Source organism: Phoca vitulina, unplaced genomic scaffold (assembly GCF_004348235.1).
Source record: "Phoca vitulina isolate PV1807 unplaced genomic scaffold, GSC_HSeal_1.0 scaffold22, whole genome shotgun sequence".
NCBI classification, from domain to species: domain Eukaryota; kingdom Metazoa; phylum Chordata; class Mammalia; order Carnivora; family Phocidae; genus Phoca; species Phoca vitulina.
This window is the reverse complement of record NW_022589725.1, coordinates 33631347-33640614: the sequence shown is the minus strand read 5'-3', so window position 1 is coordinate 33640614 and position 9268 is coordinate 33631347. Positions and strand designations below refer to the sequence as shown.

General features: G+C 40.7%; 1 non-coding gene across 1 annotated transcript; it reads left to right on the top strand.

Annotated features, from left to right (window-relative positions):
- The first annotated feature begins 1089 nt into the window (after positions 1–1089).
- Positions 1090–1171, top strand: TRNAS-GCU. The gene has a single exon. It is a non-coding gene; the product is annotated as a tRNA-Ser (tRNA).
- Positions 1172–9268: the final 8097 nt, after the last annotated feature.

Sequence of the window (9268 nt, the reverse complement as noted above, 5' to 3'; positions counted from 1 at the left end):
AGGTGGAGGGGTCCTGGGGGAAACTTTGGGCACCAAAGATTTGCAGGGGCTTGCTCTTGTTTAGAATTATAGCCCCAGAGTCTACACCAGGGGGCCAGCTCCATAGAAGGCACTTAATAAACATATACTGAGTTGAAATGAATTGATAACAAGCAGAGTGAATATTTATATCGATTGATTAATTCATCTACCCATTCCCTTAAAAATATTTAGTGGATCCTAAAACATAGCTGATGTAGAGAATATACAGGAAAAATGCAGTCCTTGTCCCCCATGGCAATCTCTAGGGGATGGGGGAGTGAGAGAGAAGTGATCAAATATGGCCCATGTCCCTAGGCACCTAGAGCCATTTAGAGATTTCCCACAGGCGGTGATGTGAGCAGAGCCGTGGAAGTCTCCTGAGGGTCTGCGGATACTCTGGAGTTACTGGAGAATAAGATTGCTGTGACAAAGCAGAATCCATGCTTGTATTGCTGTGCCTTGCTGGGCCGGAATGGAATCCTGCCCTTCTACACCACCAGCTTCCCTCTCCTCCTCCAAGCCCCAAATCAGATGCCAGCTTGAGGTGGCATCCCCTCCAAACACTCAGGTATACAGAGAGATCAGGTCACCTGAAATGTTAACAAAACGATAGTTCTCGGACTTGGTTGCCCACTGTGGCTGTCTGCAAGTCTCAAATTCCTGAAATTGTGACTTTATGGGTCTTGGGTGTGGCCTGGGCCTGGGGATGTTTAAAAGCCCCCCATATCCCAGGGAAGAATGAGAATATCACCAAAAAAGACATCTATTTTCAGCTGTGCCAAAGTCAATGATTGTTTATTCCTCTCTCCCTTTTATTTTCCCTGCATTTTCCATGGAAAGCAAAAAGACTTCTATCACTTCTGCAGGCATGCTGAATAGATTTATAAAAGATAAAAGCACTTGAAATACTCTGTGTATTGAGGGGAACATTCTGCCTAAATAATCTGCTGTTCAATCTTTCATGTCCCCGGATCGACCGCCGGGCCTCTATTCTCCCGGGACTGGGGTAATAAACAGCTCTTCTGACTACTCTTTAAATCATATATAAAAGAGAAGACAAATGCAAGTGACGAGGTGGCCGAGTGGTTAAGGCGATGGACTGCTAATCCATTGTGCTCTGCACGCGTGGGTTCGAATCCCATCCTCGTCGTTCAGTTCCCCCCTGAACTGGCTGCATGAGGTTTTACTGCTTTGTGAGCAAAATATTTCACCACTGGACTTAAGAAAAGAAAAAGAATTCACGTGACAAGAAGATCTAAGTGTCACATAAGAAGATCTAAAAATATACATCTGTCTTGGAACTGGTACCCAAATCACTCTAGAGAACAAAATGTTTGTTTTGCCAATTAATGAACAATCTGAAAGAACAGCTCCTTCCTGATGGTGTTCAAGAAGCACAGAAACCTCAGCCAGACTTCTGACTTGGCTGAACCTGGCCTGGCTGCCTACCATAGCGGTGTATCAGCTGAAGTCAGAGAGACTGGCTGCCAACGACACCCCCGTGTAGACAAAATAAAACTGATTTCTTCAATGGCAGGTTATGCTTGGAAACATCCTGCCCTGTTTAGGCTGCCAAGCCTGCGGACACGGCTCCGCCAATTGTGGGTAAGGGAGGAAGGCCACCTCGTGGAACACAGGTGCTGTCTGGCCTCTGTGCCCGCCTGGGGCCCAAATGAGGTGCCCCTGTGGGTTCGCGGCTGATAGCACGTGCGTTCTACAATCTGGAAGCTCCCAGAACTGGTGCTGAAAGATCCTGTCCTGAGTCATGTCAACTCCGCACCTACTTCCCTTACAGGATCTGGGGCACAAGTCCATGACCACCTACTGACTTTGAGGTTTGTCAGCCATGCAGCGGGATAAAAAAAGGCACGCAAGGCATGAATTAGCATGGTGTGAAAAGAAAAGTTGGTAAAAAGAGTCCAGGGTGTGAGGAGGTAGGAAAACATGTTCTGCAGGGAAAGGATGTTGATACACGGAGAGACAAGTGCTGGGCAAATCGACATTCCTCTCTTTTTCTGAATGATTACTCCTACTTTCACTGCCCCTCACTGTTTACAGAATTCCACAGGCCTCTCTCATTTCACTCTGGTGGCATCAGGAGGGAAGAAGAGAACTTGTAGCTGTCAGCAGCAACAAGTCATGTTTTCAAATACGAACATTACTACAAAAAAATTCAGTAAAGGGCTTCCCATCCCAATGATGTTCAAATCTGTCTCACTTGCAGATCCAGATGCTGCCAGCAAAGCTGACTTCTCCCTAGTGCAGGAGAAGGGAAAATTCCACTCTGTCCAGAAGGTTTTCCTTGGGTCAAGGTCTTACAATATCCAGTTCCCACATTCTTCTGCTGGTGTCCTTCTGAGCTGTGAAGGTCTCTGCTCTTCCCCACTGGCTTCCTAACTGCCCACCTGCCGCCACGAATGCAGAATGTGATGCTGGGGAAAGGGGACTTCTCCTCCCCACTCATACTACACCCACCTACACCTGAACCTTTAAATGACACACTTACAAAGGAAAATGGGACGGCTTTTGTATAGTTTAAACCGGAGACACAAGTATGTGAAATGGCTTGTCCACGCATGCCGTAAAACAACACACAAAAATCTGCTTTGCAGGAAGCCGAAAAGCTGAATGATTTTGAGATTTGTATTTACGTTAGCACATTGTTTATTTTTTCTTATTAAAACAATGAGATAATACACGTCAGATTTTGAAAAGTATAAAAATTAATAAAAGAAAAATAGAAAGTGGGCTCCTGGGTGGCTCAGTTGGTTAAGCATCTGCCTTCAGCTCAGGTCATGAACTGGATCAAGCCCCATATCGGGCTTTCTGTTCAGTGGGGAGCCTGCTTCTCCCTCTGCCTGCTGCTCCCCCTGCTTGTGAGCGCACTCTTTCTCTGTCAAATAAGTAAATAAAATCTTAAAAAAAAAAAAGAAATAGAAAGCTACCAATCATGCTTCCTTTCTGATAATTGCTATGATTTTAAAAAATATAATTGCTATGATTTAAAAAAATATATTTACATTTATGTGTGGATAGATAAGTAAAATTTATAATCATATTTGATATGCAATTTTGAATCTAGTGTTTTAGTTTTAAATTTCTTCTCCTTTTCCAATTACAAATGTAGATTATTTTTATTATGCAAAAGTAAAATATTGCAGAAATTAAAAAAAAACATAAAAGTAAAACTTTCTACAACAGGTGCTGGCGAGGATGTGGAGAATGGGGAACATTTTCACACTGTTGGTGAGAATGTAAACTGATGCAGCACTCTGGAAAACAGTATAGAAGTTTCTCAAAAATTTAAAAATAGAACTACCCTATAATCCAGCAATTGCACTACTGGGTATTTCCCAAAGAATACAAAATATTAATTCAAAAGGATATATGTTTATAGCAGTATTATCTATAATAGTCAAATTATGAAAACAGTCCAAGTGTCCATTGACTGATGAATGGATAAAGAAGATGTGGTGTATATATATACAATGGGATATTACTCAGCCATCAAAAAGACTGAAATCTTGCTATTTGCAACAACATGGATGAAGCTAAAGGTATTCTGCTAAGTGAAATAAGTCAGTCAGAGAAAGACAAATACCATATGATTTCACTCATATGTGGAATTTAAGAAACAAAACAAATGAGCAAAGGGACAAAAAGAAGAGAGACAAACCAAGAAACAGACTCTGAAAAAACAAACTGATGGTCATTAGAAGGGAGGTGGGTGGGGGATGGGATAAATAGCTGACGGGGATTGAGGAGTGCACCGGTGGTGAACCATGGGTATTGTATGGGGGTGTTGAATTACTAAATTGTACACCTGAAACTAATATTACACTCTATGTTAACTAACTGGAATTTAAATAGACTTTCTAGTTATTCCCACCCCCTCCCATCACCATCTTTGAAGCTTTAGTACATAATCTGACAATTATTTTTCTCTTTTCCTGATGTACATACACTCTTAAACTTTTGTCCTGAGAGCTTGCCATGTCATTACATGTTCTTTGAAAATACTATGCTAATGGTGACATATGTATCATAGAGATGCACCAGAATTTGTTAATCTTTTCTCCTATTGAATTTGTTTCTCCAGTTAGATTATTTAACACCTTTTACTAAGTTTGTTGCTGGGCAAACCCTCTCATCTTTGGCCTCATTGCTGGTGGCTTCCCTTAGAATAAAGTTTTTGAACAAGAATAGGGAATCACAGGACAAGAACTTTCAATCAGCTTGATACATATTATTAAGCTTATATGGGCACTTTCTACATTCGGTATGTACATTTGATTATAATTTTAACCAATTTGAGATATTTGGTTAAGATATCTTTGACATTTTGAGTTTAAATCTTCTTTTTTTTTTTTTTAAGATTATTTATTTATTTATTTATTTGACAGAGGAAGACACAGCAAGAGAGCGAACACAAGCAGGGGGAGTGGGAGAGGGAGAAGCAGGCTTCCTGCCGAGCAGGGAGCCCGATGCGGGGCTTGATCCCAGGACCCTGGGATCATGACCTAAGACGAAGGCAGACGCTTAACGACTGAGCCACCCAGGCGCCCCTGAGTCATCAAATCTTCTTATTAATTTTCCCTTCAGATTTCTTTCGTAGAAAGCATTTCTCCAACATGAGAGCAGCTAGACTTTCACATATTTTTCTGTACTGTAAATTCTTTTGTACTTTTTTTCATTTTGCTCCTTAATCTGGTTAGACTGTTTTAGTAGGTCACATAATGTAAGGATGTTTTGTTTTCTTTTTCTAAAATAAGCAAGTAATTGCTCAGCACCTCTTTAAAGATATTTTTTGCTTAGAAGGGTTCTTTTAACAGTTAATCCAGACTACCCATTTCTGGTCCATTGACCCATTGTAGATTAGGCACTGATGCTACCTGGCTTGACTTTTTGTAGCTCAGAGCATGGCAACTTAGCAGGTGGGTACAGAATTAGATGGTGCTGTGCAAAAACCTGTCATCAATTGTGTGACTTTGTGAAGTGGTACAAAAACTCCCTGGTCCCTGCTGAAAGGGAGTACTTGTGGTCCCTCTGCATAAGGTTGTTGGAGGAAGGGAAATGTGGCAGTTCAGGAAAAGTCATGGCATGGTATTTACCACAGATGGGTTACAAATGGTAGCTACTGTTATGTGTTGCATTTTGTATCTGCTAAGAGGAGCCACTCCCAGTGTTCTTTTCTTTTTTTAAGTCCTGGCTATTTTGGTCTCCTTATATTTTCAGAAAAAATTCTCTAACATTTTCAAAAGAAATTCCATCAAGATTCGATGAAAGTTACTCAACTGATACATTCATTTGGGAAAAACTGACATTGTGCCATAATCAATTATCCTCTGTCTCACATGATATGTCTTCCAATTCTTAAGACTTTATGATCTTCAGGCAAATTTTGTAGTGTTTATGTTTTATTTTTGCACATTTATTCTTAAAGTCATTCTTTTGTTTTGGGGTGTTTTTTTTTTTTTTGCTCATGTGATTCATATATTTTCTTATCTTTTTTTGAATAAATGATTGCTTATATTTGGAAAGCTATTTAGTTTTGGTGTATTTGCTTTGTATCTAGCAACAGTACCTTCTTTTGGTATTCTAAGATTGTAACTGATTTTTCAGGCTTTCTAAAAATTTCAGTTATATCATCTGCAAATAATAACTATGCCATCCCTTCTCTTCAGTTAATGCCTCTCCTCTGTTACGTATCTTGGAGAATCATCTACAACACCCAGAACAACACTGGAAACAGTAGTGTTGGAAGTCATCCTGCAGAACAGAGTAGCCCTTTCTTTACTTTCTATCTCTGCCTCTATGCTGAGCAATCTTGCATCCACTTTTCCCTGTTCCTCAGTTTCTACACTGGTTTAAGGTAAATATTAACAGCATCAACCCTTCCTGTCATTCATTACTGCATCTGCCTTCCTTCTCTCTTTACTCATTTGACATTTTCCTTCCTCCTGGACTCCTTCCCTCTTTATTTACAGCTAGTCCTTCAGATGGCCATTATTTCTCGGGCCAGATTTTACCATCTCTCTGAAACTGCTCATTTTTTCCTCTCTCATCAGAGGACAGGTGTTACCTGTCCACACTATTGGGCTGGAAGCCTCCTCTTGAGATTCAGTTCCAGGCTGGGGGTTGAAAGAAAGAACTGAAATCCCTTTGTGGTTTGATAAATTCAGAATTGTGGCATCTTGCAAAGATCTTCAATGCAGGAAATTCTGGAAAGACATGGTCTGGCTTTGGATTCAGTGATTTGAGGGAACTTCAAATATAAGCTGTGATGAATTAGCAGGGGATTTTCAGTTATAATGCTGCCACATATTAATATTCTAGATTCCTAACCACAGACTATGATCACTGTATTATTTACAAATGTTTGCCCTTTCTAATAATCTCTCTCCAAAAAGAAGATAAATCATAATTTGAGCATTTTGGTCTTGGTCTGTGGCCACATATGGCCATCCTCATGGTTCATCTTTGTGATTCTCATCTCATAAGAAACAAGAGTTATGTAACAATCAGCTGTGAGATTAATTCAACCCCGATCTCTTTTTGCTTCTATTTAGCAATTCCTCAATGGTGTATCAGTCTATCAATCAAGAATATGAGGAAGAGAGATGACAGCAAATTGGATGAAGCTGAGAGATGGATATAAAAATATCTTTATGGCCAAGTTCTATGTTTCAGCCTAAAAGTGTATTCTTCGATAAAAAGACTCAAATGTTGCAATAATTCCTCCTGGTAACTTGTTTTAAAGTGGGTGGGGGGAGGGCTGGTGAGTGGCAGGTGTTGAGGCTGGGAGGGAGAAGGACCTGGACATGGTTCCCTTGGGGCCAAGCAAATCCCAAAGGCAGCCTGAAGTGGTGGTTAAGAAGTCACAGGAGCTGGGGCACCTGGCTGGCTCAGTTGGTTAAGCAACTGCCTTCCGCCCAGGTCATGATCCCGGGGTCCTGGGATCGAGCCCCTCATCGGGCTCCTTGCTCCTCGGGGAGCCTACTTCTCCCTCTCCCTCTGCCTGCCGCTCCCCCTGCTTGTGCTCTCTCTCTCTCTCTGTCAAATAAATAAATAAAATTAAAAAAAAAAAAAAAAAGAAGTCATAGGAGCTACTTCCTGGCTCCCACCACTTACTGGTTGTGTGTCCCCAGGCAATTTGCTTTTCTTCCCCTTGCCATAGTTTCCACATTTGTAAAATGGGACTAATAATAGGATGCATAAGGTTATTATGAGATTTCAATGAGTTACTACTATAAAATGCTGAGGACAGTGCCTGACTCAGGGTGTTATGTAAGTGTTTAAAATTTCCAGTGAGGATGTTGGAGGCCTTAGGGAGTTAGTGGACTGGGCTAAGCCACAACAGGGTCCATTCTGTGGAGGTAATGGTAAGGGTGCAACTAGATAGTTACAGCAGCTGCCAGGCCAGGCCTCAGGTCATCAGCACACAGTTATGTGAGGCAATGTCAGATACAGCTTTACACACGGGGAAAGGGGTTTAAGAACTGAGGAGACCTGTCCAAGGCCCAGATGAACAAGCGGTCAGGTGAAGGCATGATACAGGGCACGGTGACAGAATTCGGTGTGGCCAGGAGGATTCCGAATGCCGCTCCATAGTGTCCCAGCTGGGCTGGGAGGTCTGCTTCCAACACAAACAGAAATGATCCTGTTGCCGGTAACACTACTATTTCACAGCAAGAAGAAATGAGCAAACAGAAAGTAGGAAAGAGATGAGAGGAGAAATACCACAGGAAAACACTTCTCTTGACTGTGTTCTCTGATTATGGGAGTCCAAAAGAAATACCTGTGGAAGTGGAGAATTCCACTAAATATAGAAGTACATGATTCGTATGGAATGAGTTCCATGAAAAATAAATCTCCCTTCACTGACTAAAAATGTATTATATTTATTCAACAATCATTTCAACAATGAAGTAAAATATGACCCATTACAATACTTATTTCCATTTTTTACAATTTTTGAGATGACAAATCCATCATAACTAAGCTATGAATCTAAATTTTGCTAACTTGACAACAATCAAAACACTGAACAACCCAATTTAAAAATGGTCCAAGTTGCTGAATAGACACTTCTACAAAGAAGATATTCAAATCACCAATTAACACTTAAAATGGATGCTCAGCACCACTAATCATAAGGGAAATGAAAATCAAAAGTGCAGTTTGATACCACTTCACAGATATTAGGATGGCTATTACAAAAGAAAACAAAAACAAAAATCAAAATAGCAAGTGATAGCAAGAATGTGGAGAAATTGGAGCTGTGGTGTACACTGGTGGGAATGTAAAATGATGCAACTGCTGTGGAAAACAGTATGGTGGGTCCTAAAAAAATTAAATGTAGATTTACCATATGATCCAGCAATTCCACTTCTTGGAATTGGTGTAACGAATTGGTGTAACCTAGGTGTAACCCTAAAGAATTGAAAGCAGGGACTTTAAGAGGTATTTGTATACCAGTGTTTCTAACAACATTACTCACAACTGTCAAAAGGTAGAAGCAATCAGAGTGTCCATTGACTGATAAATGGATGAACAAACTGTGGTATTGCATACAATGGATAATTCAGCTTTTTTTCTTTTAATTTTATTATGTTATGTTAGTCACCATACAATACATCATTGGTTTTTGATGTGGTGATCCACGATCCATTGTTTTCGTATAACACCCAGTGCTTCAAGCAGTACGATTAATACCTTAATACCCATCACCTTAATACCCATCCTTAATACCCATATAATACGTCCTTAATACCCATCACCGGGCTAACCAATCCCGCCCCCCCAAAACCCTGTTTGTTTCTCAGAGTCCATAGTCTCTCGTGGTTCATCTCTCCCTCCAGTCCCCCCCCTTCATTTTTCCCTTCCTTCTCTTAATGTCCTCCATGCTATTCCTTATGTTCCACAAATAAGTGAAACCATATGATAATTGACTTTCTCTGCTTGACTTATTTCACTTAGCATAACCTCCTCCGTCCCATCCATGTTGATGTAAAAGTTGGGTATTCATCCTTTCTGATGGCTGAGTAATATTCCATTGTATATATGGACCACATCTTCTTTATCCATTCATCTGTTGAAGGGCATCTCGGCTCTCTCCACAGTTTGGCTATTGCGGACATTGCTGCTATGAACACTGGGGTGCATATGGCCCTTCTTTTCACTACATCTGTGTCTTTGGGGTAAATACCCAGGAGTGCAATTGCTGGGTCATAGGGTAGCTCTATTT